The sequence below is a fragment of the Sorex fumeus genome, unplaced genomic scaffold (assembly GCF_029834395.1).
Source record: "Sorex fumeus unplaced genomic scaffold, SorFum_2.1 ptg000122l, whole genome shotgun sequence".
Lineage (NCBI taxonomy): Eukaryota > Metazoa > Chordata > Mammalia > Eulipotyphla > Soricidae > Sorex > Sorex fumeus.
In genome coordinates, this window is record NW_026606179.1 from 55,982,217 (window position 1) to 56,002,165 (window position 19,949).

Genomic DNA, 19,949 nt, shown 5'->3' on the forward strand with positions numbered 1-19,949 from the left:
ACCCCAAATTAGATTAGATTTTATATAACTCCTTAGAAAAAACAACTTTTGACCAAAGTCACTGTCTCTATGCTCAGTTAACATACATGGCAATGTGGATCAGTGTCTGAGCAGAGGCCAACATCTGTCCCTGGTGTAGATGAAGCTTACCTGTTTAAAAATGTCTCCTGTTTACAAACTATTCTTCTCTTAGGGAAAGGGCAGAGATGAGAAAAAAAGATCTTTTTCCAGATTCTTAGTTATGTGACACATTAAAAAATAACACATTTTGTTTATTTTTTTAAGTTTCTTATTATTAAATAATAATATCGCTGGAGCGATAGCACAGCGGGTAGGGCGTTCGCCTTACACGCAGCCAACATGGCCGACCCGAGTTCGATTCCTCCGCCCCTCTCGGAGAGCCCGGCAAGCTACCGAGAGTATTCTATATGCCAGACACAGTAACAACAAAGTCTCCAATGGAGACGTTACTGGGCCCGCTCGAGCAAATCGACGATCAACGGGAGGGCCTTTACCTTTTACCTTTACCATTATTGAATCACCGTGGGATAAAGTTACAAGCTGTCATGTTTGAGTTTCAGTCATACAATGATCAAACACCCATCCCTCCACCAGTACACATTCTCTACCACCAATGTCCCCAGTATACACCCCCCCCCTTTACAACCCTCCCCCTGCCTCCATGGCAGACAGTTTTTCCCATAATTTCTTTCTACTTTTGGGCATTATGACTTGCAATATAGATACTGAGAGATTATCATGTTTGGTCCTTTATCTACTTTCAGCAAACATCTTCCATCCTGACCAATCCCTCAACCATCATTGACTTAGTGATCTCTTCTCTATTCCAGCTGCCTTCTCCCCCAGCTCATTAGACTGGCTTCCAACTATGGGGCAATATTCCTGGCCCTTGTGTCTACTGACCTTGGGAGTACATCTCATATTATGTTGTTTTGTATAAAAAATAACACATTTTAAATATTAGAAAATCCCAGCTGGAATTCTGGGGTGAGTTGCTTTGAATTGGGTTGGCTTGCTGGAAGGACGGCACTTGATTTCAAGTGAGCAGTCAGTGAAGGGCATCTCTGGGCATAGTGATTGGTAGCATGTGGATGCAAAAACTGTCTGTGTCTTTAGGAAACTGAAAGAATTTGGGAGCCTGATGATTCCAGGAGCGTCGCCCCATTGGGTGGAGTTAACCACAAGAGTGCCCTCAGGCAGGGAAACTCAGCCATGCCTCATATGTCCTCAAAGGGCTGTGTTCCCTGAACTTACTTTAATTCTCTATTTCTGCGGTAACGGCTCCATGAATTTGGTTTGAAGCAACTCAGATGTATTATTTTAAGTTTTGGAGGTCAGAAGTCTGAAGTTGCTCTTACATGGTTAAAATCAAGGTGTCATGTAAAGCGAAATGAGTCAGAAAGAGTGGGATAGACACAGAAAGATTGCATTCATCCGGGGAACATAAAGCAACAAAATGGGAGACTAACACCCAGGAGTAGCTGAGATTAGTACCAGGAATTTTGACCTGCCAAATGCTAGCTGCCTTCCTACCTTCCTTGGGTCAAGAAAGCTGCTCCCGTTGAACTGTGTGCTAAGATCTAAAAGCTAGATAGGATGGCTCTTCCTTCATCAGCATCTTCCTGCCATTCCTGGATATTGTCTAATCCTATTGCTGTGATGGTTACTCTGAATTCAATGGAGAATAGAGACTCTGGAGCCAGTCACAAGATGTCAAGGTGTCATGTAAAGCGAAATGAGTCAGAAAGAGTGGGATAGATACAGAAAGATTGCATTCATCCGGGGAACATAAAGCAACAAAATGGGAGACTAACACCCAGGAGTAGCTGAGATTAGTACCAGGAATTTTGCTCCATGACTTGGAGGCCAGCCACACGTGCTAGGGGAAAAGGAAGCTCAGATAGAGAAGAGAGCACCAAATAAAGGGTGTTGGGAGGATCCTCCCAGGGTGGGAGAAACATGCTGAAAGTAGACTATAGACCAAACATGATTGCCACTCAATGCCTCTTTTGCAAACCACAACACCCAAAATGAGAGAGAGAACAAAAGGGAATGCCCTGCCACAGAGGAAGGGTGGGATGGGGGGATGGGGGGCGGGAGGGATACTGGGATCAGTGGTGGTGGAGAATGGGCACTGGTGGAGGGATGGGTATTTGATCATTGTATAACTGAAACCCAAGCACAAAAATTTGTAAGTCTATAACTGTACCTCATGGTGTTTCACTAATAAAAAAAATAAATTAAAAAAATCAAGGTGACAGCAGAGATGTTTTCATTCTGGAAAATCTAAGGGGGAACCCTACTTATTTGCCTTTTCCGGCTCCTGGAGTGAGCTTGTGTTCCTTGCTACGTTATGTTTTCTTCCTCTGCCTTGAAATTAATCTAGTAGCACCTTCAATTTTTCTCTGTCTCTCCCACTCTGTTCCACTCTTTTTTCTTTTTCTTTATGTATACTTTTCAAAGTTTTGTATTTGGGAAATACTTGGTGGTGCTTGGGACTAACTCCTGGCCCTGTGCTCAGGGACTACTCCTACAGGGGGTCAGGAGACCATTGGGGCACCAGGGATTGAATCTAGATTGGCTGCATAGAAGGCATAGAAGGCAGGTGCCTTATCCACTGTACTATCTCTTTGCCTTCCTTCATTTCTGAAAAGATCCTTATGGTTTATTTTAGGTCCATTGATCCAGGATAATTTCCTCAATCTACTTTCCAGGTCTCTTTTGCCATGGAAGGTATTGATAGGTTATAGGAATTGGACACATGCATTCTTGGAGTCATTGTTCTATCTGTCATCTATTTTCTGCTGGGTTGAGTGGGACTTTTGTCACTGCTATTCAGGGGAATAATAATTAAGACAAAATGATTTTGCTTTTTTATTTTCTTCAGAAGTAAAATACCTGTTAATAATATATCCCCTTCTGCATTTAGTACATATTGTAAAATCTAAGAAAGAGAGATATGAATTATTAGCATTTTAATCCTCACTAGAGCAAGTTACATATTTGCTTTCAGGTTTAGTTTATTCATTTATAGTATATATAACTCCTGATTTGCCTGATTCACAAGGTAATTGTGGAAATCAAATGAGATTTGAAAAACCCAGTAAATTCATGAGGCATGCACAGAAAAATTACTTCGTTATTTTTTATCTCCCAAATGTGTCAACTTTTAGGATAAGTCAGTCACTCAACAATATTACCTGCAGTTTTTGAACATGGATCTTATGGTAATTGCTTTTATATATTCCTCCTGCCTAATAGGAGGAAAGTCATGCAGGTACCCTCTGATTAAAGAAAGCAGATACCAGGCACTTTCCCTTCCCTCCTACCTCAGAATTCACTAGCAAAAAGAAACACAGGGAAAACTCCCAACTTTCTGGAAGCGAGAGAATAACCACATCCTAGCATACCACATTGGGGAGAAGGTCGCTCTAACAGTATGAATTATTCCCAGAGACAAGTGAGGCTAGGAGGAACCAGAATGTTTCTGTTGAGATGTTGGGAGTTCAAGCTTCCCCCTGACATCTTGTGACTGGCTCCAGAGTCTCTATTCTCCATTGAATTCAGAGTAACCATCACAGCAATAGGATTAGACAATATCCAGGAATGGCAGGAAGATGCTGATGAAGGAAGAGCCATCCTATCTAGCTTTTAGATCTTAGCACACAGTTCAACGGGAGCAGCTTTCTTGACCCAAGGAAGGTAGGAAGGCAGCTAGCAGTTGGCAGGTCAAAACTCAACACTGATATTGACTTTGGCAGTGCACAGTCTAAAACTTAAGAGCCAGATACACCAAAGATAAAAGAAATTAGAATTTTGATGAGTGTTGAAAGGAGCTAACCCAAACTTCCTGTGGAACCTCCATGAGACATATGGATGAGACATGAGCTGGAGATGTGAACACACCCACCTTCACCCACCACCGCAAAGAGCAAAGGTAGGGCTGGGGGAGGCAGAGAAAGGGAGAGAGCGGGGTGGCAGGGAGACACTTGCCCTGCAAATGCAGTCAACCCCAGTTTGAATCCCTGTACCACTTGTGGTTCCCTGAGCACCACCAGGCTCACTCCTGAGCACCACTGTGTATGGCCCCTCATCCTACCCCCCACCAAACAAACCAACCACCAAACCACAAGAACCAATATCCGATGCAGGCCAGGTATATAAACATAGCTGAAATGGTAGACTATGTATGTGTTTTCCACATGAGAGGCTTTGAGCTTGATCCCTGGCTGTGCATCCCTGTTCTCCTCACCCCAGCCCCACCGCTTGTAAATCCCACAACAACAGTTAAGGACAAACAGAAATAAACAGTACTAAGATAGAAGAAGAAGAAAAATGTTCATAAAAAATGTCCAAGGGGGAGTGGGAGTGGTCAACACAAGTCATTTCACAGAACCAGAATCTCCCAAGCAGCTGGGAGGGGATGCAGAGAAGAGATTCTATGGCAAAAGAAGAGCAGTGGAGAAATGAAGATGCATTAAATCTACATTTCTATAGGCCTCTTCAGCTACATTTCAGATTCTCCCATATAGAATTGAACATTCCTCCTCCCCCGACCCCCCAAATCTTGCATTATTCCTGTCTCATATGTCTTATTATGTCTAGGAAAAAGAAGTTAAGTGTGAAATTTAACTTGGGCGGGAGTGGGGACTTTTTAGGCTGTGTGCAGGGGTTCCAGGGCTCTCCCTGGCATGGCCCTGAACTCAGTGGACATATCCAAGGATGCAGTGCTGCTCTGGCTACGGGGTTCCATGGCTACCTGGGCCTCTCTGGGGCCTCCAGGGCTGGAACCAGAAGGTGCCAGGGATCGAATCTTGGTCAGGCCCATGCCAGCTATATGCTCTAATCACAGTACTATCTCTAGTCTCTTATTTACCATTTTTAAAGCTTTTTTTTCTTAGGCAGATGGGGAGATTCCCTAGCAATGCTCAAGGGACTCAGGTGCCATTTCTAGCAATATTTAGCCTATCAGGCCTGTTGACACAATGCCCCAGCCCTATAGTGTTGGGTGTGGGGGCACCAGGACAAACCCGAGTAGTGCTTAGGGGTCTCCAGAGCTACATTCAGCAGTTCCTGTGACCACGGGTAGTATGTGGTGCTTGGGATCAAAGTAGGGTTCTCGTGTGCCCCTGACTACTGGGCTGCTCTGGTCCCCGATTTGTTTCTTTATATTTGTTTATTATTATTATTATTATTATTATTATTATTATTATTATTATTTGGAGCGATAGCAAGTGCCTTGCACACAGCCAGCCTGACCAAGCAGGGTTCAATTCCTCCACCCCTCTCGGAGAGCCCGGCAAGCTACCGAGAGTATCTTGCCCACACAGCAAAGCCTGGCAAACTACCCGTGACGTATTCAATATGCCAAACACAGTAACAAGTCTCATGATGGAGACGTTGCTGGGCCCGCTCAAGCAAATCGATGAACAATGGGAGGACAGTGCTACAGTGCTGTTTTTTTTAAATTTGGGTGCAGTGGAGGCCAACAGCTCAGGAGACAGTTGCCATTGAGTAGCTTGTCCTTGAGTCACTGGTTCTCATGTGGGGCCTGTGAGGACAAATCTGATGCCATGACAAGTTACAGCTAACAGTAATCTCAGCTAGGCCTCAATTTCTGTTTCCCCAAAGCAGGACTTGCAGTTTCTAGTAAACTCCCAGTTTAGTAATTTGCTAAGATAAGGAATTGAACAGTTGGGTCTGGCCAGTCATCAAGGGTCACTGTCCCCTCCTTAGAAACTGTTACTGACCATTGTCTAATTGCTAAAAATGCTAAAAATAGACCAGTATATAAATTGCTTCTTAACTCTGAACCCTATATAAGCTGCTTGTGATTTGGAGTCAGGGTCCTTGTCAAGCTCCACTGTGTTGGATGAGACTTGGACCCTAGGTCGAGCTAGCGCTGGCTCAGGCTAATAATAAAGTTCCATTGCTTTTGCTTTATCGTGTGTGGACTGGGTCTGTCTGCAATTAGGGATCTGAAACTCAGGCACAACAGGCCATATAACAGGCCATGCAGGGGCCTGAGGGCCAGAGTAAACAAGTGGAATCTGGGTTGTGGCTTCTGCAGGAAGGATCAGGGTGAGGCAGATGCTGCTGGGTTCAGATGTCTGGTTTGAATGATGCCCCACGCGCTGGCTGCTTCCTGGTCTGAGTGAGCAGAGCCCATAGTCCTGGCCTGAAGGAGGGACACCCCGGGGGCATTGGAGCAGGTGGGTGATGGTAGTACCCCGCACGAGCCACCTGGCACATGAGGCGCTGGTCGAGATGCTCCCTTGCCCCAGGAATTTCCGAATTCCACTGGGCCCACACAGCCAGATGTCAGGAAATGGAGCACAATTTTGAAAAAACACACGCTTAATGTAGTTTGTAGTCAGAGGACTCGAGCCAGACAGGGAATTATAATCTGAAAGAATGGCTTTCCATTGTACGCCGAAGGTGCCACTTATTCTGAACATGATGTCATATTTCATTAAGGCCCAATGAAATTACATTATGTATCAAATCACTGAGTTACAGGGGAATAGGCTTCTGACAGTTTCATATTGTGGTGTTCAAAAGCTGGCTGTCTGGTTATTTCTTTTTGTTCTTAGGTTGAGATATTCTGAATCAGGGAGATAGCTCCAGGTGAGCCCATGTCAGTAAGCCCACACTGAGGGTCCCAGAAGCGCCATCTGGGGGGTTTAGCCTTTGTGGAACCCAAGCACCAGTGGGCACATGTACCAAACTCTCGGGCCTACACAGGTGCTGGTGGGGTCCTTAAGATGCTCCTTTGGGGGTGATTTTATAAAGGAAATTAGATATTCTAGGAAGGTTTTATAGAAGATTTTGTATTTTCAAGGCTGAGCATTGGTAATGCCCTTCTCTGAAAATTTGTATTTCACTTTATGTAAATTAATACCTGAACAAAGAAGTAGGACTAATAAATTTTAATAACAAAAAATACATGGATGGATATACTTCATGCATATGCCCACAGAGACTCTAGGATCATAAGAGTTTGCCTGTAATTGGAACCTGGGTTGTGTGAGTATCTGGCTCCCAGCCACAAGGATAAAAAGGAATTTAGAATTCTAGACAAAAAGGTAAAAGACAAAGGAAAAGAATATTTAATAAGTCAGTAGGAGAACTTTTCTTCTGGACTCAGTAAGAAAAACAATTATACTTACTCTGAAACACAGACTTTTCCCTTTTGTTAAAATAAATGGTTTTGGTATTGAGAATCTTGGAACTGATGAGGTACAGTGGTAGGAAAAGGATGCATAGCAGAACTCATTTATCTGCGGGAATGATTGGTCATAGTGCTATGTGGGCCAGATAAATATGAGATAACTATCAATAAGCTATCACTTGTCTACAGAGCGATCACTCATTCCCTAACACTGTTCTGCAGGGGGACAAGTATTGTTTCATAACAGTTTTTGGTTACTGAACAGAAGCATTGGGAATGTTTGTTACTAAAATCAAACAGTAATGCTGAAGTTGATAGTCTCAGGTTGATGATTCTGCCACTAGGCTGTGTGTGTCCCTTCTGTGACCAGGAGTTCTATCTTCATGTCCTCCCCATTAGTCCAAATCCTCTAACATGCTTAATTAACATTTACTAAGTGAATAGAAGAAAGAAGGAAATAAAGCATGCTTGGTTATATGAAAGAGTAGGTAACTATACTATGTTAACTACTTTATTAACTGCTTTATGGTTAATGACATTGGCTCTACTTAGGCCAACAATAGTGCTTCCTAACTTGAGAATAAAACTTTTGGTAGGGAGCAGAGGGTTTGATGGGACAGGGAACAGAAAAACACAGAGGATATGGAAGTCTAGGGTTTGAAGATTTTTATTTCTATTTATTTATTTATTTATTTATTTAATTTTGGTTTGGGGGCCACACCCAGCAGTGCTCAGGGTTTTCTCCCAGCTCTGTACTCGAGAATCACTGGTGATTTGGTACCAAATGGGATATTAAGGATGGAATACGGGTCAACAGAGTACAAGGCAAACTCCCTACCCACTATACTATATCTCTGGCCCCTAAGGGTTGGAAGATTTTTTTTTAAAATGCATGTTTCTTTTTAGTTTTTTTATTTGCTTTTTGGGTCACACCCAGAGATGCACAGGGATTACTCCTGGCTCTGCACTCAGGAATTACTCCTGGTGGTGCTCAGGGGACCATATGGAATGCTGGGAATCGAACCCAGTTCGGCCACGTGCAAGGCAAACGCCCTACTGGCTGTGCTATCGCTCCAGCCCCAAGGGTTTGAAGATTTTTAATAACAAGTAGAAAATTAAGAGAAAGTATCAGAGGCCATACATACAGTGACATTTCATGTATGGAAGAAAGTATTTGAATAATGTTTCATTGCAGCAAATCAAGATTAATGATATGTAGAGTTTTAATAAACAAGGTTATTTATATTTTTATTAAAATCAGAGTTAATGTAATTTATCTAAATATTAACACATCACTGATTATTTAATATGTGCTGTCTTAGGCATTCTCTTTATTTCTGTTTTAAAATTACATATAAGCATATGCTTCCTTTTTATGTTAGTTGATCTTAGGTGAAAAAAATACTTATAAAAGGAGAGCTACTTTAAACTGTCAAGCTGAAACCAAATGGAAACAGTTTTTAAGTTTAAAATAGTTCTTTAAATTTTCATGCTTTTCTGAAATGTATTATTTCAATCAATATCAACCAGGAACACATTGAATTACTACCAAATACAATTCTTGAAATACTTCCAAGGTTTGTAGGGGGAAAAAAGTTCTCTAAAAGTGAAATGGCTGAAAAAAAATCTCTTGGGAGACAGGTAGGAGAAGAGGGGTAAACAGAAATGAAGAACCTGAGACCCCTAAATTTCCTTAAAAATCATTAATACCTTTAATACCACATTTCCCTAAATACATTAAGGAAAATGGGACAAGAATTTTCTATTTCTTCTCATTGTTAATTAGGAAAACATTTACTTTCTATGACATGTTTCAGGTTCTTACACCTCTTTTCAAAAATAGTTTGCAAAGTTTTTTTTGTTAACTCATGAACTTGCTTATAAATCTATTTTTAATGATTCATCTTTTAAAGGAATTTAAATTTAAAGGAGAGCACATTAAAATTACTCATCCATGAAATACTCTCCATAAATGAGGGAAAAATCTATAGTTTTTATATTTTAAAAATATAAGTTAAACTGCCGTTTTAATCAACACTGTAATTTTATACTAAAATATTTTCTACAAATTTAGTTCAGTGCAAAACAAGTTGAGACAAAGTCTTTTTAAATTATTTCTTATTGGCATCATTAGTTTCAGTACAGAATTTCAGGGAGTTAGCTTCATGTCTCTGTATCTGTATAATTTTCACACTACCAAAGTTTCAGCGCCATCAGACCAGCAAAATAGATTTCTCTCCTCCATGCTTTCACTCCTCTCTTCCCCTTTCCCTATGGTAACCAACATAATTTTCACTAAGTTTTAAAGTTAGTTTTGTTGTTTTATGTGTTTCTGTACTTAGTTAATATTCCATATGAGTTAAACCATTCAGTAATTATCTCTCACTTCCTTACCTTTTTTCTCTTAGCATAACCATGCTGATAAATTTGTTTTATCCAAATGCATAATTTCATGGTTTTTTTTTTAAATGATAGAGTTAGTAGGTTTTAACTTGAATTTCCCCAACAAGAAGCAATGTTGACCAAGCACAAAAATTTGTAAGTCTACAATTGTACCTCATGGTGTTTCACTAATAAAAAAATAAATAAATAAAATTAAAAAAAAAAGAAGAAGCAATGTTGAGCATTTTTTCTGTGTTTGTAGACTATATGCATGTCTTCTTCTTTTTTCTCATTTAGTTTATTGCTGGAGCGATAGCACAGCGGGTAGGGAGTTTGCCTTACAAGCGGCCAACATGGCCGACCCGAGTTCGATTCCTCCGCCCCTCTCGGAGAGCCCAGCAAGCTACCGAGAGTATCCGATATGCCAGACACAGTAACAACAAAGTCTCCAATGGAGACGTTACTGGGCCAGCTCGAGCAAATCGACGATCAACGGGAGGGCCTTTACCTTTACCTAGTTTATTGCTTGGGAAGCCTGCATTTTTGTTTTTGAATTGTATGAATTCTTTCTGTATTTTGGAGATCAACTGTATTTTGTATTTTGTATTTTGTATCTTTCTGTATTTTGGAGATCAACTGTATTTTGTATTTTGTATTTTGTATCTTTCTGTATTTTGGATATACGTGTACAGATGTCTTCTGATTATTCAGTTGCCTTTTCACTTTTGAGTAGTTGTATTTGCTCTGGGAAAACCTTTTAATTTGATGTAGTACCATTTGTTTATACTTCTTTTTGCCATTGCTCGAGCGGGCCCAGTAACGTCTCCATTGGAGACTTTGTTGTTACTGTGTTTGGCATATCGAATACTCTCGGTAGCTTGCCGGGCTCTCCGAGAGGGGCGGAGGAATCGAACTCGCGTCGGCCATGTTGGCCGCTTGTAAGGCAGACGCCCTGAGCTAAATCTCAACTACATCTCTAAAGTTCAGATCCTGTACCACATCACCTGTGTTTTCTTCTATGTCACTCATGGTTTTGAGTACAATATCCAAGTCTTTAATCCATTTTGTGTTAGTTTTTGATGATGCCAAATCGTTGTCTACTTTGCCTTAAAAAAAAACATTATGACAATCCAATTTTCTCAGCACCTCTTGTTTAAGAAGCATTCCATTCTCCATTGTATGGTCTTGGCTTCTTTATCATAGAAAGATGTTCATGTATGTGTGGGCATATTTCTGGGCTCTTTATTCCATTAATCGATGTGTCTGTTTTGTTTGATATATACTTTTTATTGACCATTGCTTTATAATATGTGTATAATGAGAATATGGCCCGATACCATCTATTGATCATCAAATAATTTCATCAGCATAGAAATTTCTTTTTTTTTTTTTCCCCCTTTATTTTATTTTATTTTTTTTAAAGTTGTAGATTTACAATTTTTTGTGCTTTGGTTTCAATTATACAATGATCAGATACCCATCCCTCCACCAGTGCCCATTTTCCACCACCATGGATAATATCCCTCCCACCCCCATCCCCCATCCCCCCGTCTCTGTGGCAGGGCAATCCCCTGTGTCCTCTCTCTCCTTTTGGGTGTTGTGGTCTGCAAAAGAGGCATTGAGTGGCAAACTTGCCACTCATCAGCATAGAAATTTCTTACCCAAATTTGTATATATCTGGAGTAATAGATAAAGACATATATGTGGTTTACAGTAATCTCCTGCCGGCCTTTGTGGAGCTGATTAATGATCACCAAAGACGTCATGTTCTAGTCCCCAAAACCTATAAATGTTACCTAATAGGGAAAAATCTCGTGATTTTAATTTAGGGATATTGAGTGGAGAGATTATTCTTATTATCAGTATGGGCCACAATTAAATTGTGAGTACTTATTTGAGAAAGAACAAAGATTTTACATGGGCACAAGAGAAGAGGTAGATAAAGAGAAGAGGGCACCATGAGCATGAAGGTGGGTTATGGAATGATAGGAGAATAGCCCAAGGAATGACAGCTGTCACATAGAGATAGAGAAATAGATTTCTTGAGTCTGCAGGGACTTTGGCCTAAATGTGGCCCTGCTTTAGAAACTGAGATTCTATTACTAGATTTCTGGATTCTGGAACTCTAAGAATACGTTTCTGCAATTTGGGGAGTTTGATTTGGTTTTCTGGACCTCACCTGGTGGTGCTCCGGGCTTACTCCTGACTTTGCTTAGGGATCACTCTTGGCAGGACTTGGGAAAAAGGTTGCACATGGACCTGGCTTCACAGGTTCACCTTGTGCAAGGCCAATGCCCACTCTCGTGTGATATTGCTCTGACCCCATTTTTGCAATTATAATTCTTGAAGTGTGTGGCAATTTGTGGCAGCAGCCACAGCAATTTAATACATGACTTGTCTTAAGACATAGATTAAAAAAGACAAAATATGAATATCTTAAGAAATAGAAAAAAAGACAAAAATTAAATACCCATCCCCTAGTTCCATATATGAATATGAATGAGAACAACTTCCCAAGTATATTTGGAATTATAGAATCAGGTTTGAAGGTCAGTTAAAAAAACATTTAGTCCACAATGATTCCTGATGTAGGAACCCTCTCTATATATACCTTTCTTTTGGTTGATCATTAAGCATTTACTTATTTACTGTTAGACACAAGTTCTCCATTTTTTATTCCATACATTTAGAGATTGGCCAGTCATAATTAGTTGTAAAAATGCAGGTATCATGAAAAATGAAGATAATACCTGTTTATTTGCTTGGCACATATTAACTGAGCACCTGAAATGTTCCAGAAATATTTCAAGAAAATGGGGTACAGCACAAATAAAAGAAAAAGAGAAAATCATTTTGCAATTTGTTATAGCAGTCATAGGATATGAATGTATGCCTGATATAAATTAAGTGGAAATAAAGAAGTATTTTGTGCCCAAAGTCAGAAGTCAATAAGAAGAATAAAGGAATATCAAAAAAAAATCAAAAGAAAGTAGGCAGCGACTCAGGGTCTCATTGGGACAGGGAGGAAAGGGCCGGCTCTACCCCCATCCCATGAGGATCCACGTGTCTCGTCACTGTGGACCCAACCTGACTGTCCAGAGGTCTCTGGAGGATAACGGCCACCGGGCTGCCAGGGGGAACAGGCCAAGGCACGAAACCTATTCCCACCTGGGTTGGCCCGGTACTGGTAACCTACTGCAGGAATCGGACACATTTCTGCCAAATGCCGCTGGGTTTCAAGATTTGTTTCTGAGTCTCTGAGATCATGGCCATTAAGCAGTGCAATCAGGAACCAGAGAGGCCATGTCTCCAATTATATAGCTGAGCCAAAGGTGGTTTGTGGATGTGTCTCCCACATACCTAATTTTTGGCCATTTACTTTCCTGGTAAACTTTGCCCCAAGTTTTTGGGGTCTGGCCAAAGGCACAGCAGCAACTTTGGAGTATCTGGAAGTCTGAAGACGCCATGAGGTTGCTGATACACTTGCGTCACAGGTACAGATTGACCTGCTGGCGGCACCATACCCCCCCCCAAATCAAAAGAAAGTAAAATAAAAAGTTATTTATAATAAAATGACGAACTTCATTCCCCTAAGAAGATGTTTATAATTGTTTCACTGTCATCCTGTTGATTGTCAAATTACTTGAGCAGACTCCAGTGACATCTCTATTCCTTCCAGCCCTAAGATTTTAGAAGCCTCTTTTTACTCCTCTTTTCCCAATGATTGGAGGGTCTTTCAAGGTCAGGGGAATGAGACCTATTGTTGTTACTGTGTTTGGCATATCGAATATGCCATGGGGAGCTTTCCAGGCTCTGCCCATGCGGGCAGGATACTCTCGGTAGCTTGCCAGGCACTCAGGAGGCATAAATGGGTATGAAGTGTCTGGAAAGCAGCCTGGAGTATGGCGGTGGTTGGGCAGTGGAGGTTGGCTGCCAGGACAGAGTTCCCTTGGGGTGGGGAGGGCTCTCACCTGCCCCTCAGCCCTGACGCGGAGTCCAGAAGATGTTTATAGAGGATAAAATTTTGCTTTTTCATGTAAGTTTAAGGCATTTCTTTGTCTTTCATATTGAAAAGTCAATAATTCTGCGTATTAGAAAATGAATGGTTTCATGCATCTGTAATTGTTTTAAAAGAGTGAATACAGATAACTTATAAATTAATTCCATCATTTTGGTTGTTCTAAGAAGGGATAAAATCATGAACTTAATAAATATAAATATAATTCACTCACCTGTTTAATTTTCACATACCCGTTATCTCCATGGCTTAGAATAATGCTGAATAAGGTTACTTCTTAGAATACCATATCATGGACTTTCTTCAAATAATCAGTATGATCTTATAAAAGGCAAGAGTGTGGAGTATATTCTTGGGGAGTGTTATGGTCAGCAGAAGGAAGAATGGAAACATCTGGGTCTTAAAGACTAGGTGAATCATATTATGGGGGAGTTTGATCACCAGGATGGGGCATAATTGTGGGAAACGGGGAATGAATTGATTTTAGAAGCTAAGCAAGGTGACGGTAATGGATGACAACAGAATTATTCGTTGAAATTGCCTTAAGGCAGATGAGACACAGGAGATTGGGAGAGGTGAGTTTAGAAGAGGAATTAATGAGCATTTGGGCTGTTTTATTGAGTGAGGGATACAGAAGAGAAAGAGAGGTGAGACCATTCTAAATAATAATCAACAGCACTTACTGGCCTTTGGATAAAGTGGGGCTTAAAGTCTAACATTTTTCATGACTTTCAAAGTAGATGATTGGGAAAGTGTGAAAGAGGAAGAAAAATTATGAAGCTGCGATGTAGTAAGACAAAAACAAGATTTGAATTTCCATTTAGAAATATTCAGTGGGTATTAGGCAGAAATGGAATAAAAAGGATTCTGATTTATCCATAAAGGAACACTTCCGGGACGTTGATCAGTTTTATGCTCTGACTTGTTTCAGTTGATGGGTTTAAATTCCACCCCTCCCATACTGATGAATATAGTGCAAAAGGTGGAATACAAGATGGAACCCTCCAAAAGACATTACATGTTGTTGTTGAAAAAATTAATCCTGTCAAACTGAGCCTGAGAAACAATTATTTTAATGCGCTCTGATTGAAGTGAGGAATTAGATTTTCAATGGTGAAACTAATTAGAGCAATGTCAGCAAAGAAACAGTTGGCATTAGATTATTGGATCATGAACTACAATGTCAGTGCTCGTGGCCAACTGGAGTGGTTGAAAGACTAGAGGAATTGGATGTCCAGTGGTTTATTTACAAGGTGTGGGTATGGGCAAGATATTAAGTGTGTCTCTGTCTTAGGGTCCTTATTTGTACAAATAAATATTTTTCTTTCTAGGGATGTTGTAAGCATGCAGTAACTCTACTGTTGCAAAACAGTACCCATCAGAGTACCTGGTCCTTTAATTCAGTGAAAATCAATCCTGCTCTTTACACCATATCCACTTCCTACACACATAAGAAAAAAATATCTTTGTAATAGGCAATTACTAAGATAAATTATCATATTTATATATTTTTGTGAACAAAGCCTTAGAGCAATGTTTAGGTAATGAACTATGCCCTCCAGCTTACATGGTTGAATCTTTTAATTCCATCATATCAACTGACCATTTTTCAGATTTTACATGGCATTGGTGATTAAAAAAATTAGAAGAAAGAAAATAGAAAATATCATGTAAAAATAGAAAGCTTTCATTTGGCAATGTTGAGCTTTGATGTTCAAACTTTTACCCTTAAGAATTTATTGGACCCTAAACTGATTATCTGAGCACTTTTTCACATGTAGATTATAGTTCAAGAGAAAGTTTTAAAACTGTAAACTTCTTCCTTTGAAAAATTCAGCCAAATTTATAGTAGCTGCATGTATTAAAATTTTAATATGTCAGTGATTGTGAATACATTATCATACTTAACCCTGTGGAAACAAACATTTCACCTTCTAGTTGATGAAATAGTTGAGTTCTAGCACACAGTGGCAAGAGACATCTATGATTTAACACTTCAATAAAATGGCATCACTGTGTCCACACTTAATCAGGTATTGGTAGCATAGATGGACTAAAATTTGTTTTTATCTAGTAGATGCTCAAGGGGAAGGCATAGTAGCCTTCCCCAAGGGGGTAACTTGAAGGCACTTGGGGGCTAGTGTACTACAAGATGTGTAAGAGTATAACATTGTCTTAGGGAACTGAGACTATATTTCAAGGGGTTGGAACAAATGTCTTGCATGGGTGGGACCATAAATTTAGCCTGTACTTTACCCAGACCTGACAATTGAACTATCAGCCTCTTTGATCACCGTAAGTGGCCCCTGGCCCCCTGTGCATGCTTGGAACCCACCCTGACTCCCCTTCCCAAATTGATGAATCAGATGGTTGGGTCAGAATCAGCACAATTTGTCATCAATATTTGCTTAATCCAAAATAATCATCCGACAATTTATTCCAGTAGATTTTAGAAATTTGGCTTCGCAAGCACACTGGATTAGAACCCCTCAAAAGGGTGTCAGCATGTCTGATCTTCAGAAAAGTGGCTAAAGTTTTTCAAAAGTAGCTATATGCTGGTCAGGGAGGGTTCGTCTCCAGGAAGACACCGTCAAAAACGAAGTCCAGCCCGTCTCTCTGGTGCAGCTTTGACAACTCTGTAACTGGAATCACATTTGAAGTTCTTAATTAGAAATGGGAAACACATCTGATATTTTCATGAAACAAATTCTAGGATTGTGTTTGGTTTTGTCTTGGCTCCCAGTTAAGGAAGAGGAAAGTGCTTTGTGCCTTGGATGGTCTCTTGGTTTGGGTACTGAAACATGAAGCAAAAAAAAAAAAAAAAACACGCACACACACAAACACACAAACAAACCACCCACTTTATACCAGTTACAAGATGGCCTTGCCATAGAGAGATCTAGAGAGGAAAATCAGTAGGGACGAGGATTGCTGCATGACTTCAGTTTTGGAAACATTTACATGAGAAAACAATTAACAATTTGAAATGTGGAAAACGAGCCCTAATCTTTATTGAAAGTTACACAGTTCATTAAAATAGGCCACTAAGTCCATAGCAGAGTAGTTCCGAGCACTTGTTTGGACCTTTAGCTTTTTGTAAGTTGATCTCTACTTTGTAATAATTTTACTTTCCCCTCTGTAAACCAGTATAGTAAATCAACACATTTGCAGATAATGAAAAATAATTTCAACCTGTCATATGCTTCCATCTCACTTCTGATAATTCTTACTTTAGAAAAGGGCTGGGTTATTAAATTCTTGAAGACATAACAGGGAAACTCTAAGAAAAAAAAGTCCATGTGATTTGTGGTCAATTCAGAAAATGTATTTGTCTTAGCATCAACATAATGTCCAGATAATATTGAAGGTTTTTATCATTTGGATTTGCCTTTCTCTTCATATTTTTGCATGCTTTATTCTTTACATATAATGACATGACTTAGAAATCAAAGGTTATTTTGTTAAATTGTCCTCCAGTTGTAAAGATGGTCAAGTGCTTGTTTTTCTATCGATTCTTTTGATTAGTTTGCATGATATGGTGGGTTTCTTTAGAAATAATATTGTCAAGAATGTAATCATTCATTTGGTGGATTTTTTAAAATCTATTTTGTAATTTTGCATTAAAACCTGTAAGTTTAATTGGGAAAATATCTTACTATTTTTCATAAAATGAAAATGAAATGAAATTGAAAAGAGAAAAATGAACAAACACATGAAAAATATTTCAATGTGACTAGTAAAATATAGACATAAAATTGATTTCAGTGGTAAATAGCATATTTGCATCATTTATTTAAAATACATATGCACTCTTAGAGTTGATTTATACTAAAGGAAAGAATCCTGTGTTCTTTTCTCATCTATTTCTTCCTTTGTTTTCTAAACAATGTTCCAGCAGTAAGATCTGGAGAAGAAGCATTTATTTTTTCCATAGAGCTAGAGAAAACATCTCTCCTTTCATAAAGTGAGCCTGTTATTTGCCACAGAATTCTCATGTGGATTTGCCAAAAACGACATGTTATGGATTCACTTGATTAAAGAAGCATGAAAACAATGTAACAGATTTAAAAAGTTTTATCCCATATAAAATTTTAGAAACTATCCAACTATACTTTCAACAAGGAAATTCTTGACACTACAAGATTTAGTGTATTTTAGCATTAGATAATGCAGAAGGAACAAAGGTAGCTTTTTAGAAAGTGAGATGGACATTCTGTTAGCTGGCTTTTCATATAATATGTATGATAAATTCACATTTTTTGATTATTGGTTCATATCCGTAATCTTATGTTTGTAATCTTATACTGGAGACATGGAGAGATTATTTTCTAATGATGTCTGTTTATACTGTTGCTAGTTCCAGTGACTTTATTGTTTGGCTAGTCTAAATACCTTAATCTGCATATATTATATATTTCACCTAACAGTGTTTTAAGATCCGTTGTTATGTAAAACCCTGCTTGCTTTGCTGAATTCATAACTGGAATAGCATATTTATGATTAATGATAGAAAACATGCTTCTAAGATGTTTTTACTTGCATTTATAGATATAATTTGCTAAAGGATTTATGTGAGCACTACTTGGAAATGTTCTGATCAGATGTTTGACTATAAAACATTTCTAAATGCCACACTCCACAGGCTAATGATCTATTCATCTGAAATAGTATCCTGACACCTGGATACATATTTTATATCTTTGAAGGTTCTAAAGATCTCCTTTAGTCTCCTTAAAAAAAAACTCACAAACCTAGAAGAAGAATGAAGTCTCTGGACAATTGGGATAATTTTGAAGATAAAATTGATGATGACCCCTAACCTATGAATGAGAATTTAATAGGAGCCCAGGACATCTAGAGGTTAATCTCCATAGTTCACTTCAGAATATTCTTTCATTGCCAATAAAGCTGAGAGGACAGTGAAAACAAGGAGAGTGAAAAGGAGCCTGATGAAGAGGTCTGGGTATTACATATGATTAGGGACCTTGATGGGTGATAGAAAGTCTTCCTAACTAAGTAGATAGAATATGCACGAAAAGCTTAAATTTATACATAGGGTTGGTATCCTTCAAGGGGCTATTTGGAGATCAGTTTTTGTTCACATAAATACTGTTATGTCTGCTGAGTGTGTGAGATCTGAGCTCATCTTTTTCCAGTGGGATTGGGACCTCGTTCCTTTTGCTCCTGGAATCCCTAGGCCACATCTATTTTATCAGTTTTTTTGGGTGCTCCAAACCAGCACTGAGTGCAGTGCCCACTCCCAGTGATACTTGGCCAACCTCTTCTTGACGTTCCAAGGCAGTTTAGTTGTTTCCATCTTTAATTTTTCTCTAAAAGCATATTATATCATGTTTTAAAAATTACTAAAATAACATTGTTTTATGAAATTAACTCAATTAAAGATTTTTAATGAGTGTTTTGTTTGTTTGTCTGTTGTGGGCCATATTCCTCAGTGGTCTGGGTGTGGTGCCAGGGATCAAACCCTGGTTGATCTCTTGCAAGGCAAGTGGCTGGCCCAATGTACTATCTCTTCAGCCCCTAAATAGCTCCAAATGTGGGACCAGAGTGATAATACCTTGGGGTGGGCACTTGCCTTGCTTGCAGACAACTCAGTTTCAATCTCTGACATCCCATATGATTTTCTGGCCATTACCAGGAGTAATTCCTGAATGCAGAGCCAGGAGTAGACCCTGAGTATTTCTGGGTGTGGCCCAATAACCAAAAAAATTTTTTTACAAAGTTAAAGAAACAGATATAGTCGAGAGAGATAGAATTATGGGTAGGTTTCTACTTCATATGTGACTGAGCCAGATTCAATCCAGGGCACCACATATGCTCCCCTAAGGACTTCTAGGAGTGATCCTTAAGCTCAGTGTTGGGATTAAGCCATGAGCCAACCAGATGTGGCCCTACAAAATAAAAAGACACCATTGTCACAGGGAAGTAAGAGATTCTTTGGGCTTTTGGGATGGGGGAGAAACTGAAGTGAAACCCTTCTATCCTAGGTTGGGGGGTATTTTCAGCACTGGGTCAGTAGGGGGGAAAGTTTTGGAGGGTGTGTTGGGATAGAGAGGAGCTGGGCACAGCTGACCTGCCCTGAGTAGTTTGGCTAACTGATACCTGTCCATCAGGCTCCACTTTTCTGGAAATGACCAAGGAGGAAAGGGTGCCATGTCTTTAGGTGTTTATTTTCAAAGAGATGGTTTCCAAGTCTCAGAAAATATTTTCTGGGTCCTAACCCAAGAAGAGACTAGAAGATTTACATGTATTTCAAAGGGGCAGGTGAAGAATTTATAGCTAGACCATTTTGTGGGTTTCCTGAAAGAAAGGAAGTTGGGACCTGTAATCAGATGGAAA